This window comes from Elaeis guineensis, chromosome 5, assembly GCF_000442705.2.
Source record: "Elaeis guineensis isolate ETL-2024a chromosome 5, EG11, whole genome shotgun sequence".
In the NCBI taxonomy this organism is placed as follows: Eukaryota; Viridiplantae; Streptophyta; class Magnoliopsida; order Arecales; family Arecaceae; genus Elaeis; species Elaeis guineensis.
Genome location: NC_025997.2, coordinates 73,860,368 through 73,876,793, shown reverse-complemented (window position 1 = coordinate 73,876,793; position 16,426 = coordinate 73,860,368).

Below are 16,426 nucleotides of genomic sequence, written 5' to 3'. Positions count from 1 at the left end.
CTACCAATTCGTATAAAATAGTGGGAGAACTTTTAGACTAAAGTCCATATCTTTAGGCTTACTTAATTCATATACTAATTAGGTCTGTATTTTTTTTTCTTTTCAGAAATGGCTAATAATTTATCACTCCACTCACTGTTTGACAGTGATGAGCTTATTAGATCTAACTTCGATAGTCAGTATTGAAAGTTGAATGTTGGTCTTGAGTCCAATCTAGCTAAAAAATTTAGGACTGAATCGAGTCAATCAGATTATGATCCAAATAAGCTAAAGAGAAATGAACAATTAGTTGCTGATCAAGGTGCTTATATGATAACACTTTATAATTTCTCTATATGTGACACTACTCTCTGGATATTGGATACCGAAAGTCCAGTTCACATATGCAATTCATTGCAAGGACTTCAAGTTAGTAGAAAATTTGAGAACGACTAGAGATTCCTAAACATAAGAGATGGAAGTCAAGTTCCAATCCAGGCTTTAGGAGTTGTCGAACTTGTTTTTAAGTCTAATAGTATCATTTTAAGTGATTATCACTATTGTCTATCTTTCTTGATGAATATAATCTCTATTGGTCATTTGGCCAAAGATGGTTATAGTTTATCAATAAAAAATAATTATTGTGATATCATTATGAATGATGTTACAATAATGTGAAGATAATTAAGAAATGATATCTACATATTGTCATAGCTTATGAGTGTAATGTACACTCCAAATAAGCATCCAAAGTTAGATAATGTCACAGATGCCTACCTTTGGCATTGCAGGTTTGATCATATTAACAAAAGCAGGAAAAATAGGTTAGCACAAGAGGATATCCTCAATATCAATAATTGTGAATCATTGCCGACCTGTGAGTCTTGTCTTCTTGGAAAGATAACTAAGTCACCTTTTACTGAAAAAGGTGAACGAGCTAGTGAAGTTCTAGGTCTAATATATAGTGATGTTTGTGGACCTATGAACATTAGTGCCAAAGGAGGGTATAGCTATTTCATTACATTCACAGACGACCTATCTAAGTATGGGTATGTCTACTTGATGAAACACAAGTCTAAATCATTTGAAATATTTAAATGATTTCGTAATGAAGTAGAGAAACAAACTAAAAATTGTATTAAGACTCTTCGGTCTGATCGAGGAGGTGAATATCTTTTCAGTGAATTTCTGACATATCTTGGAGAGAATGGGATTCTCTCACAATTGACTCCTCTAGAGACACCACAGCATAATGGTGTCTCAGAAAGAAGGAATCAAACATTGTTGGACATGATTCAGTCCATGATGGGGTTTGCAAGTCTGCCGATCTCCTTTTGGGGATATGCACTTGAGACAGCCTGTTTTGTGCTCAATAATATTTCGAGCAAGTTAGTTAGTAAAATATCATATGAGATATGGTTAGGGTGTAGGTCGAACCTCACTTACCTTAGGGTCTAGGGGTGTTCAGCTTATGTCAAACGATTACAAACCGACGAGCTCGGATCTAGGTCCGATAAGTGTAATTTTGTAGGGTACCCCAAGGAAATGAGGGGATACTACTTTTACCTCCCTATTGAACAAAAGGTATTTGTTAGCAGTAAGGCATACATTTTAAAAAAAAAGTTTCTTAGTGAAGGAACAAGTGTCTCTAAAGTCGAGCTTAATGAAGTTTGACAGGTAGAAGAACCGACATCAGTAATTGAATTTGAACTAGATTTGATAAGATCAAATCTGGTGCCCAATATACAAACATCCTTAAGACGATCCGATAGAGTACCGCATTAGCCAGATAGATACCTAGGTTTCTTGATTCGAAACGGTGATCCTGTTGAGCTCGATGAGAACAATGAGGATCCAGTCATCTATATAGATGTAATGCAGAGGTCTGACTCTGAGAAATAGCTTGAAGCCATGAAATTCAAAATGGAGTCCATGAAGATCAATAATGTCTGGACATTGGTTGATCCACCTGAAGGGGTAAAACCCATAGGGTGTAAGTGGGTCTTCAAAAGGAAAAGGGATGCAGATGGAAAGGTTGAGACCTATAAAGCTCATTTGGTTGCTAAGGGGTATCATCAATGTTATGTTATTGACTATGATAAGATGTTCTCTCCTATGGCAATGCTCAAATCCATTCAGATCATGCTTGCGATAGCGGCATACTTGGACTATGAAGTCTGGCAAATGGATGTGAAGATAGTTTTTCTAAATGGAGAGCTAAATGAAGAGGTATATATGATGCAATCTGAAGGGTTCACATCTACAGATGAGTCCAAGGTGTGCAAGCTTCAAAGATCCATTTATGGATTGAAGCAAGCATCTCAAAGTTGGAACATATATTTTGCTAAGATGATCAGAATATATGGCTTCGTTAAGAATGGAGAGGAACCCTGTATATATAAGTGGGCTAATAATTCAGTAATTATATTTCTTATTTTATATGTTATTTTTTTAATCAGAAATGATGTCCCTACATTACAGAGAATAAAAGTGTGGCCATCGTCATAATTCTCCATGAAGGATCTGGGAGAAGCAGCCTACATCCTAGAGATGAAGATCTATAGAGATAGATCTAAGAGGCTGCTCGGACTCTCCTAATCAATGTACATAGATACCATACTGAAATGGTTCAGTATGGAGAATTCTAAGAAAGGCTATCTTCCGATAGGCCATGAAATTTCTCTCTCGAAGAAGGATTGTTCGACAATCCCTCAAGAGAGAGAGCGTATGAGTAGAATTCCATATGCCTAGGCAGTGGGTTCTATAATGTATGCCATAACATATACAAGATCGAATGTAGCATACTTATTAGGAGTAGTGAGCAGATACCAATCAGATCCAGGTGAGAACCATTGGAAGGTTGCACAAACTATCCTTAAGTATTTGAGAAATACTAAGGACTGATAGCTCGTTTATGGAGAACTTGACTTGAAACTCATGGGATACATTGATTCTAATTTTCAATCAGATTATGACGATAGCAAAAGTATGTCGGGATACATCTTTATCCTAAATGATGGAGCTGCCTGACGAAAAAGTTTCAAGCAGCATACCGTAGCCGATTCTATTTGTAAGGCAGAGTACATTGCGGTATCTGATGCTGCAAAGGAAGCTGTGTGGCTGAGAAAGTTCATCATCGAGCTTGGAGTGTCATCCTCCATCGATGGTCCAGTTCTGCTTTATTGTGATAGTACTAGAGCTATAGCTCAGGCAAAGAAGTCGAAGGTACATTAGCGGATAAAGCATATTCTGCGTCGCTACCACCTTGTCCGAGAGATCATGGATCGAGGTGATGTTGACTTTCAGAAGATTGATGGAAAGGATAATTTGATCGACCCATTAACCTAAGCCCTTGTGGTAAAGGAGTTCGAAGATCACAAAATGAAGATGGGTATACGATACTGTACCGATTAGCTTTAGTACAAGTGGGAGTTATTAAAAAATATATCCTAAAGCCAATCGTCAGCCTGTTGATGGTTGTGCTATTTGATGTAATTGTATATGAATTAATTAATAAAATATTTATTTGATAATTTTTATCATAAACTTGTACATCTTCTACATCGAATTTCTGTGTTATGATGAAAGTCTTTAGGATTATTTTAAATCAATAAAGGAGGATTTATCATTTAATCCTTAAATTAGTTTGCGATCAAATGATATGCTATTATTAGGATGATAGATATATCAAGTGTAGGTCATTGTGTGCCATATGGTTGGTTGGCCTCTTAACCAAGGAGCGTAGAGATGCTGGTATGGCATGTAGATGAAATGTAGGAGTACATTTCACTAAACGTGACCAACTCTGGAGTACTCTGCTGTCCAAAGTCACTTCGAAAGGATATGGGTATAGGTGTCCCTCCGACCTGAGATCACCACGGTGACTTGCAAGCAACTCACTGTGCTTTGGTGTTGGACTACCTGAATTTTTAATTTAAGATCGAAAAGTTTCTGAGAACAGTCAAATACTTGTGAAGTCGGTGCGTGAGTCAAGATGGAATTGACTACTCCAAGAGATTGGAGATAATACTTTGTATTTCAATTTAGTAAGACCTTGGCCAGGGCAATCTTTGTGAATCACAGGATTTATTAGATTGAGACATATAATGGATGTACTGTTAAGAGTTGACAGTTTAAACTCTAAGTCATCCTAGCATCAAGGGTCAAAGGGATGAATTATATGGTAACTATATTCAAATAGGTTCTTGAGCATTGCTTTGCATACATTCGACCTCTCTGGATGTCGGGTACCATTACTAGATGGTTACTCCGATTGGTACAGAAATCAGTTCTTCTACTACCGGCTTAGGTTTGAACCTATGAGGTCACACACATTAGAAGTTTCTCTCCAATCACATGGCTAATTTGAAGAGTCCCAGTGGATGGAGACTTTGGTGAAGAGTCCTATTGGACGGGGACTTTGCTAAAGAGTCCCACTGGACAAAGACTCTAGAGAAGAGTCCCACTAGACTTGGACTCTATTATTAATGGAGGATTAATTAATGATTAGTATTGGAAAATATGTCTCCAAGCCAGTCGTCAGGTTGTTGACGGTTGTGCTATTTGATGTAATTGTATATGAATTAATAAAATATTTATTTGATAATTTTCATCATAAGCTTGTACATCTTCTATATTGAACTTCTGTATTATGATGAAAGTCCTTAAGACTATTTTAAATCAATAAAAAAGAATTTATCATTTAGTCCTTAAATGAGTTCGCAATCAAATGACATGCTATTACTAAGATGATAGACATATCAAGTGTAATTCATTGTGTGCCATATAGGTTGGTTATCCTCTTAACCAAAGAGCGTGGAGATGCTAGTATGGCATGCATGTAAAATATAGGAGTATATTTCACTGAACGTGACCAACTCTGGAGCACTCTACTATCAAGAGTCACTCCGAAGGGATATAGGTATAAGTATCTCTCCGACCTGAGATCACCATAGTGACTTGCAAGTAACTCACTGTGCTTTGGTGTCGGACTATCTGAATTTCTAATTCAGGATCGAAAGGTTTCTAGGCACAGTCAAGTACTTGTGATGTCGGTGCATGAGTCAAAATGAAATTGACCACTCCAAGTGATTGGAGAGAATGCTTTGTGTTGCAATTTAGTAAGACCTTGGCTAGGGCAATCCTTATGAGGAGTCAAAGGATTTATCAGGTTGAGACACATAATGGATGTACCATTAAGAGTTGATAGTTTAAACTCTAAGTCATCCTAGCATCAAAGGTCAAAGGGATGAATTATATGGTAACTATATTTAAATAGGTTCTTGAGTGTTGCTTTACATACATTCGGCCTATCCGGACATCGGGTACCATTGCTAGATGGTTACTTCGATTGGTACAGAAATCAGTTTCTATGCTACCAACTTAGGTTCAAACCTATGAGGTCACACACATTAAAAGTTTCTCTCTGATCACATGGCTAATCTGAAGAGTCTCAATCAATGGAGACTCTGGTGAAGAGTCCCACTAGATGGGGACTCTGCTGAAGAGTCCCATTGGATCGGGACTCTAGAAAAGAGTTTCATTAGATGTAGAATCTATCATTAATGAAAGATTAATTAATGATGAGATAACTAATTAGCTCAATTTGATTGAGCATTAAAGTCTAAAAGAAGTCTGATTGAATTTGATTCAATCAAGTCAAGTCTAATTAGGTTATGAGATGACCTAATCGTTAAGGGAGAAATGATCCTGATTTGATCAGATTTATGGCTCAATTAATTTATTAATTTGATTAATTTTAATTAAGATTATAAGAGCTTAATTAGATTAGGTTCATCATATTTTATTTGGATCTAATTGGATTGGGTTTGGAAGAAATTCAATTGGCTAAACCCTAGAGTCCCAAATGAATAGGACTCTATCCATTGCGCCACCTAAGTTGTATCATGCCTTTTCTCACCGCATAAAATTAGTTTGTATGTGTGAAAACTAGAAAATAATCCTTCTTTTGTCTCACATTAAGGATAGGAATTGGTTGGTTTTGATTTGAATTCAAATTAGTTTGAATTTCAACTTAAAATCTTATCCATATCCTTCCACACGTTGGCTACTTTTGAAGGGGTCTATTGTGTATGATCAAAGGAGGTCTTTCCAATTGATTTTTATATCTAATTTTCTCTGGTAAGTTTTTCTTTAGTTAGATAAGGATGAGAAAAGGTTGGAGTCAAATTAGAATTCAAAAGAGTTTGAATTGCAACAAACTCCAAGCCCTTATCCTATTTTATCAGGTTTGTGTGACAACCATAATAAGTCCATAATTTTGTGCACCAAATGAGGGAAACTTTTCACTGTGAGAAATCAGAGAGAAATAGGGTCAAAATGCTATTTTGGGATATGAGGATTTGGTGGTTTTTCTTCCTTCTTGGTATGAACAAAAGAGGAGACTGTTCTCCTCTTGGGTGAGAGACCTAGAACTGTTCTAGTTTTTTGGGTGAGGAAAAAAACCAAAGAGAAGAGAGTCTTCATCTGATTTTTCTCCACCATCCAACATCCATCTCTAATTTATCTTTGACATCAAAAAGGTTCGAGGTGATCGAAGAAGGAGATCAAGTCAGATTTGCCATCAGAACCGACTGCACGAGCTAGCACTCCCCGCAGAGGGCTGATCAGTCCGAGGGGCTTCGTGTGGACCATCCGTAGAGACTGGATGCTTGTGCAACTGCGAGCGACCAGAGAGAACTTCTAGATCTACATTCTCAATTATGAAGTTTGACTACCCACACTCAGATATTGGGTTCGGACCCTAGAAGTGGTAGATTAGATCTATTACTAAATGCTATCTTTTGAGTTCACATGCTTGTCATTTTAGATTCTGATTTTTATGCATATAAATTCATGTCATAGATCTATTTATAAAAATTTTAAGATTAGATCTTATATATATATTTATAGATTAAATAGTTTAATCTAATATATTTTTACTAAAAATTTTTGAAATGCATGCATGAAACTCCTACGCATCCCAACAGTGGTATCAGAGCCATGGTTCGATATGACATGATATTATATGCATATAGATCTATATTTTAATTTAAATTAGATCTGATATATGATATTTTGATATAAAATTAGTTATAGATCTGATCGCACAAATTGATATAAGGTTGTCCTGCTGTAAGGTTTACCCCTTACAGTGCAAAGGTTGTCCTAATTTGTGCTGATCTTTGTAAAATTTAATTTTAATTTAAAATATATAATTTTTATTTATGATAATTATTATCTAATTTTGATTTAATCAAAATATAATAATCTGATCTAAAATAATTTAGATTAGATCTAAATTATTTAGATTAGATAATTTGAGTAGCGAAGTAATCAGATTGGGTTTGTCACCAGGCCATCCGATCATAGAAGGTAATAGAGATTAGATCTCTCTTTTTTCTATTCAATTGGATTCTCTTATAATGTGTAGGAGTGTCATTGTGACTATATCCCATGAAAATGAATACAAAAAGAAAATTTTACTTTTTCAAAAATCCTAAGATTGTGTATCTGATACATTGTATGAAAGGTAGTTGCATCTAATCTTTGCAAATAGAATATAGAATCATAAATGTATTTAGAATAGTTCTAAAATAATTTATGATTAATTTTATTACTATTTATACAGAATTATTTTGATCTAAAATTAATACAATTGTTGTAGTTCGCCTGTTGAGTCGACTCAGTATTATTTGGGTCGACTCAGGACCCTAGTTACTTAGCTCAATTTCTATTGAGCTGACTCAACGTAACAGGCTAAAAATTATGATTAATAGTTTATCATCAATAAGTCAACTAAGCCTCAAAATTTAGTCGACCCATTATGATGAGAAGGCTTAATCCAAGGGTGAGCCGATTCAAGTTTTGGATCTAAATAATTATGCATAAAATTAATTGTAAAAATATTTTATAAAATTTAAAATTATTTTCAAATATCGAACCCCTACTCACAGTCTCAAACTTAATTAAAAATTAAGTTAAACAAACTAGATCTAGAATTATGAATTAAAAATCTAATGTCATTCGCATAATACGTGGGTGATGGGTTTCTGGGTTAGTTTGATCAGGTCCTCCTAAATGGGTTAGACCTAGGGTTAGAATCAAAGATAAAATAGACTAAAAAGAGAAATTAGATTTAATCAAAATTTCTTTAAAGCCAATACAATAGTTGTAGTTGGTCGAGTCCATATCTTTGATTAGACCCAAATGGACTTTGATCTTGAGCTCAGCGGTCAAATCCAAATCCACGAGTAGATCCGATTGAAACTGATTAACTAGTTGGTGTCTAAGGTAAGTTTGGCAATCTAGATCGATGATTTTTAATTATGAGCTACTCATATAGATTGAGTCTATGATGATTTAGTGGTATATCCCTCCCATCGATCTCACTTATCTGGCCAATATTGTGAATCAAATTTTGATCAGATCACTTAATAATTAGGGTTGATCCATGCTTACTAGAAAATCAGTTCAACTGATTTAGGTGCCCCTAATTCGACTTGTCTTTATCCTCAACATGATTTGGTGAAGTCAGTGGGAGGATTCATGACTTGTCAATAAGACCGGCTTGTAAAGTCCATCCTAATCTGACTTGGTGAAGTCAGTGGGAGGATTAAGATTAGCTGGTCTGTGCATTTAATTCTATTAAATTATGTTAACCAAATCTTCTAAATTATTAGGTCCATAAAATGAGCTAGTTATGATGATAACTAGATCATAGCCTCCTATTAAGGTGAATGGTAATGGATCCATTATTTCTGATTGACATTGCAGGCACCATCCGTCTGATGTTTCTCTGAATGATAGAATTATTATTCATCATATGATGACTTTGTTGTACTATCTGATGAATGATTAGGTTGGTCGAGTCATATTCGGACCTGATTATTCATTAGTTAGAATCACTGAGTAGGTTCATGTTAATGGTTAAATCAAGACTTTCAGTGGAGGTCCATCACCTACTAAAATAAAACATGGGATAAAATTAATTACTAAAAATTATTTAAGAGAAATAATTGATTATGAACCTACCCGTTGATACATATGGGTTGGCCGAGCCATACCTAGGCCTGTATGCAGTCTGTGTGAATTCTAGTATCTGCTAAAAAATTGAGATAATTCTTCGAGTTAGAGATAGAGGCTACCAATTCGTATAAAATAGTGAGAGAACCTTTAGACTAAAATTCATATCTTTAGGCTTGATTAATTCATATACTAATTAGGTCTTGTTTTTCTTTCTTTTCAGAAATGGCTCGCAATTTGTCACTCCACTCACTGTTTGACAGTGATGAGCTTATTGGATCCAACTTCGATAGCCAGTATCAGAAGTTGAATATTGGTTTTGAGTCCAATCTAGCTAAAAAGTTTAGGGCTGAATTGAGTCAAGCAGACAATGATTCAAATAGGCTAAAAAGAAATGAGCAATTAGTTGCTAATCAAGGTGCTTATATCATAACACATTGTTATTTCTCTATATGTAATACTACTACCTGGGTATTGGATACCGAAAGTCCAGTTCACATATGCAATTCGTTGTAAGGACTTCAAGTTAGTAGAGAATTTGAGAACGATGAGAGATTCCTAAATGTAGGAGATAGAAGTCAAGTTTCAATTTGAGCTTTAGGAATTGTCGAGCTTATTTTCAAATCTAATAGTGTCATTTTAAGTGATTGTCACTATTGTTCATTTTTCTAGATGAATATAATCTCTATTGGTCTTTTGATCAAAGATAGTTATAGTTTGTCAATAAAGAATAATTATTATGGTATAATTATGAATGATGTTACAATAATGCAAGGATAATTAAGAAATGGTATCTATGTATTATCACAGTCTATGAGCATAATATACACTCTAAATAAATGTTCAAAATTAGATAATGTCACAGATGCCTACCTTTGGCATTGTAGGCTCGATCATATTAACAAAAGTAGGATAAACAGGTTAGCACAAGAGGATATCCTCAATATCAATGATTGTGAATCATTGCCTATCTTTGAGTCTTGTCTTCTTGGAAAGATGACTAAGTCACCTTTTACTGAAAAAGGTGAACGAGCTAGTGAAGTTCTAGGTCTAATACATAGTGATATTTATGGACCTATGAATATTAGCGCCAGAAGAGAGTATAGTTATTTTATTACATTTATAGATGACCTATCTAGGTATGGGTATGTCTACTTGATGAAACATAAGTCTGAATCATTTGAAATGTTCAAATGATTTTGTAATGAAGTAGAGAAACAAACTGAAAAAAAGATTAAGATCATTCAGTCTGATCGAGGGGGTGAATACCTTTCCAGTGAATTTTTGACATATCTTGAAGAGAATGGGATTCTCTCACAATGGACTTCTCCAGGGACACCACAGCATAATGGTATCTCAGAAAGAAGGAATCGAATCTTGTTAGACATGGTTCGGTCCATGATGGGGTTTGCAAGTCTGTCGATCTTCTTTTGGGGATACACACTTAAGATAGCTTGTTTTGTGCTCAATAATGTTTCGAGCAAGTTTGTTAGTAAAATACCATATGAGATATGGTCAGGACATAGGCTAAACCTCACTTACCTTAAGGTCTGGGGATGTCCAGCTTATGTCAAACAATTACAAACCGATAAGCTCGGATCTAAGTCTGATAAGTATAATTTTGTAGGAAACCCTAAGAAAATAAGGAGATATTACTTTTACCTCCCTACTGAACAAAAGGTATTTGTCAGTAGTAAGGCACACTTTTTAGAAAAAGAGTTCCTTAGTGAAGGAATAAATGCCTCTAAAGTCGAGCTTGATGAAGTTCGACAGGTAGAAGAATCGGCACCAGTAATTGAATCTGAACCAGATTTAATAAGATCAAATCTGAAGCCCAATATACAAATATCTTTAAGGCGATACGGTAGAGTACCGCATCAGCCAGATAGATACCTAGGTTTCTTGATCCGAGATGGAGATCCTATTGAGCTAGATGAGAACAATGAGGATCCAATCACCTAAAAAGGAGCACAGACTCTAAAAAATAGCTTGAAGTCATAAAATCCGAAATGGAATCCATGAAGATCAACAATGTGTGGACATTGGTTGATCCACCTGAAGGGATAAACCCATAGGGTGTAAGTAGGTATTCAAAAGGAAAAGGAGCACAGACAGAAAGGTTGAGACCTATAAAGCATAGCTGGTTGTCAAGGGATATCATCAACATTATGGTATTGACTATGACAAGACGTTCTCTCCTGTTACAATACTCAAGTCCATTCGGATCATGTTTGCAATAGTAGCATACCTGGACTATGAAGTCTGGCAAATGAATGTGAAAACAGCTTTTCTAAATGGAGAGCTGAATGAAGAGGTGTATATGATGCAGCCTGAAGGGTTCACATCTACAGACGAGTCCAAGGTGTGCAAGCTTCAAAGATCCATTTATGGATTGAAGCAAGCATCTCGAAGTTGGAACATATGTTTTGATAAGGTAATCAAAACGTATGACTTTGTTAAGAATGGAAAGAAACCCTGTATATATAAGTGAGCTAATAGTTCAGTAATTGTATTTCTTGTTTTGTATATGGATGATATTCTCTTAATCGAGAATGATGTCTATGCATTACAGGAAATAAAAGTGTGACTGTCATCACAATTCTTCATGAAAGATCTGGGAGAAGCAGCCTACATCCTAGAGATGAAGATCTATAGGGATAGATCTAAGAGGCTGCTTGGACTCTCCTAATCAATATACATAGATACCATGCTAAAATGGTTCAGCATGGAGAATTCTTAGAAAGGCTATCTTCCGATAGGTCATAAAATTTTTCTCTCGAAGAAAGATTGTCCGACACCCCTTAGGAGTAAGAGCGTATGAGTAGAATTTCATATGCCTCGACAGTGGGTTCTATAATATACGCCATGACATGTACAAGATCGGATGTGGTATACTCACTAGGAGTATGAGCAGATACCAATCAGATCCGGATGAGAACCATTGGAAGGTTGCAAAAATCATCCTTAAGTATTTGAGAAATACTAAGGACCAGTGGCTCGTTTATGGAGAATCTGACTTGAAACTTGTGGGATATACTGATTTCAATTTTCAGTCAGATCGTGATGATAGTAAAAGCGTGTCGAGATACATCTTTACGTTAAATGGTGGAGCTATCTGCTGGAAAAATTTTAAGCAACACATCGTAGCTGATTCTATTTGTGAGGTGGAGTACATCGTGGCATCCGATGCTGTAAAAGAAGCTGTGTGGCTGAGGAAGTTCATCTCCAAGCTTGAAGTGGCACCCTCCATCGATGGTCCAGTTCTACTTTATTACGACAGTACTAGAGCCATAGCTCGAGCAAAGGAGCCAAAGGTACATCAGTGGACAAAACATATTCTACATCGCTATCATCTTGTCTGAGAGATCGTGGATCGTGGTGATATCGATCTTCAGAAGATTGACAGAAAGGATAACCTGATTAACCCATTAACTAAACCCCTTATGGTAAAGGAGTTTGATGATCACAAAATGAAGATAGATATACGATACCGTACCATTTGACTTTAGTACAAGTGAGAGTTGTTAGAAAATATGTCTTAAAGCCAATCGTTAGCTTGTTGACAGTTATGCTATTTGATGTAATTGTGTATGAATTAATAAAATATTTATTTGATAATTTTCATCATAAGCTTGTACATCTTCTATATCGAACTTCTGTATTATGATGAAAGTCTTTAGGACTATTTTAAATCGATAAAGGAGGATTTATCATTGAGTCCTTAAATGAGTTCGTGACCAAATGATATGCTATTACTAGGATGATAGACATATCAAGTGTAGGTCATTGTGTGCCATATAGGTTGGTTGTCCTCTTAACTAAGGAGCATGAAGACACTAGTATGGCATACAGATGAAATGTAGGAGTATATTTCACTGAACGTGACCAACTTCAGAGCACTCTACTGTCAAGAGTCACTCCAATGGGATATAGGTATAAGTATCCCTCTGACCTGAAATCACCACGATAACTTGCAAGCAACTCATTGTGTTTTGGTGCCGAACAATCTGAATTTTTAATTCAGTATCGAAAGGTTTCTGTGCACAGTCAAGTACTTATGAATTCAGTGCATGAGTCAAAATGGAATTGACCACTCCAAGAGATTGGAGAGAATACTTTGTGTTTCAATTTAGTAAGACCTTGGCCAAGACAATCCTTGTGAGGAGTCATAGGATTTATCAGGTTGAGACACATAATGGATGTACCATTAAGAGTTGACAGTTTAAACTCTAAGTCATCCTAGCATCAAAGGTCAAAGGAATAATTTATACGGTAATGATATTCAAATAGATTCTTGAGTATTGCTTTACATTCATTCGATCTATTCGAACATCAGGTACCATTGCTAGATGGTTACTCCGATTGGTACAAAAATTAGTTCTTGTGCTATCGACCTAAGTTCAAACCTATGGGGTCACACATATTAGAAGTTTCTCTCTGATTACATGGCTAATTTGAAGAGTCTTAGTCAACAGAGACTCTGATGAAGAGTCTCACTAGATGGAGACTTTGCTGAAGAGTCCCATTGGATGGGGACTCTAGAAAAGAGTCTCACTTGACTTAGACTCTATCATTAATAGAGAATTAATTAGTTATTAGATCACTAATTAGATTAATTTGATTGAATATTAAAGTCTGATTGAATTTGATTCAACCAATTTAAGTCTGATTAGGTTATGAGATGACCTAATCAGTAAGGGAGAAATGATCCTGATTTGATTGGATCTATGACTTAATAATTTATTGATTTGATTAAGTTTAATTAAAGTTATAGGAGCCTAATTAGATTAGGTTCATTATATTTTATTTGAGTCTAATTGGATTGGGCTTGAAAGAATTCTAATTGGCTAAACCCTAGAATCCCAAATGAATAAGACTCTATCCCTTGCGCCACCTAAGTTGTATCACGCCTTTTCTTACCACACAAAATTAGTTTGTATGTGAAAAAATTAGAAAATAATTCTTTTTTTATTGCCCATTAAGGATAGGAGTTGGTTGGTTTTGATTTGAATTCAAATTAGTTTGAATTTCAACTTAAAATCTTATCCATATCCTTCCATATGTTGACTGCTTTTGAAGGGGTCTATTGTGTATGACAAAAGGAGGTCTTTCCAATTGATTTTTGTATCCAATTTTCTCTGATAAGTCTCTCTTTAGTTAGATAAGGGTGAGAAAAAGTTAAAGTCAAATTAAAATTTAAAAGAGTTTGAATTGCAACAAACTCCAGCCCTTATCATGTTTTATTAGGTTTGTGCGACAACCATAATAAGGCCATAATTTTGTGTGCCAAATGAGAGGAACCTTTCACTGTAAGAAATTAGAGAGAAAGAGGGTCAAAAGCACTATTTTGGGACATAAGGATTTGATGGTTTTCCTTCCTTCTTAGTGTGAACAAAAGAGGAGACCGTTCTCCTCTTGGGTGAGAGACCTAGAACTATTCTAGCTTTTTGGGTGAGAAAAAAATCAAAGAGAAGAGAGTCTTCATCTAATTTTTCTCCACCATTCAGTATCCTACTCTGATCCATCTTCGACATTGAAAAAGTTTGTGGTGATCGAAGAAGGAGATCAAGTCAGATCTGCCATCAGAAGCCGATTGTACGAGCTAGCACTCCCGTGGAGGGCTGATCAGTCCGTGGGGCTTTGTGTGGACCATCCGTAGAGGTCGGATGCTTGTGTGGCTGTGAGCGATCAAAAGAAACTTCTAGATCTACATTCTCAATCATGAAGTTTGACTATTCATGCTCAGGTATTGGGTTTGGACCCTAGAAGTGGTAGATTAGATCTGTTACTAAATGCTATCTTTTGAGTTCACATGCTTGTCATTTTAGATTCAAATTTTTATGCATATAAATTTATGTCATAGATCCATTTCTAGGAGTTTTAAGATCCGATCTTATGCATATATTTATAGATTAAATAGTTTAATCTAATATATTTTTACTAAAAATTTTTAAAATATGTGCATGAAATCCCTACTTATCTCAACAATTAGATCACTAATTAGCTCATTTTGATTGAGCATTAAAATTTGGATCAAGTTTGATTGAATTAGATTTACTCAGGTCAAGTCTGGTTAGGTTATGAGATGATCTAATCGGTAAGAGAGAAATGATCCTGATTTGATTGGATCTATGGCTCAATTAATTTATTAATTTGATCAAATTTAATTAAGATTGTAGGAGCCTAATTAGATTAGGTTCATCATGTTTTATTTAGATCTAATTGGATTGGATTTGAAAGAAATTCAATTGGTTAAACCTTAAAGTCCCAAATGAGTGGGATTCTCTCTCTTGCACCACCCAAATTGTCTCACACCTTTTCTGACCACAAAAAATTAGTTTGTATGTGAAAAAATTAAAAAATAATCTTTCTTTTATCACCTATTAAGGATAGGAATTGGTTGGTTTTGAGTTGAATTCAAATTGATTTGAATTTCAACTTAAAACCTTATCCATATCCTTCCACATGTTGGCAGTTTCTAAAGGTACCCATTGTGTATGAGAAAAAGAAGTCTTTCTAATTGATTTTTATAACTAATTTTTTTTGATAAGTCTCTCTTTAAGTTAGATAAGGGTGAGAAAAAGTTAGAGTTAAATTAAAATTCAAAATAGTTTGAATTGCAACAAACTCTAGCCCTTATCTTGTCTTATCTGGTTTGTACGACAATCATAAAAAGGTCATAATTTTGTGTGCCAAAAAAAAAAGAGAGCTTTTTATCATGAGATACCAGAGAAAAAGTGGGGTGAAAATCTTTCTTTGGGATGTGAGCTTTGGGTGGGTTTCATTCTTTCTTGGCGTGAACAAAAGAGGAGATCGTTCTCCTCTCGGGTGAGAGACCTAGAACTGTTCTAGATTTTTGGGTGAAGAAAAAATCAAAGAGAAGAGAATTTTTATCTAATTTTTCTCCACCATCTATCATCCTCCTTTGATTCATCTTTGACATCAAAAAGGTCTGAGACAATCGAAGAAGGAGATCAAGTCAGATTTGCCATTAGAAGCCGACTGCGCGAGCTAGCACTCCCGTGGAGGGCTGATCGGTTAGAAGGACTTCGTGTGGATTATCCGTAGAGGTCGGATACTTGTGTGGCTGTAAGTGACTAGAGAGAAGTTTAAGATCTATGTTCTCGATTATGGAGTTTGACTATCCATGCTCAAGTATTGCGTTCAAAATCTTAAAAGTGGTAGATTAGATCTATTACTAAATGCTATTTTTGGTTCACATACTTGTCATTTTAGATTCAAATTTTTATGCATATAAATTTATGTCATCAATTTATTTGTAGAAGTTTTAAGATCAGATCTTATACATGTATTTATAGATTAAGTAGTTTAATCTAATGTTCTTCTGCTGAAAATTTTTTGAAATGCATGCATGAAACCCCCGTGTATCCTAACACAATCAACTCTTAATTTGATTGAAATT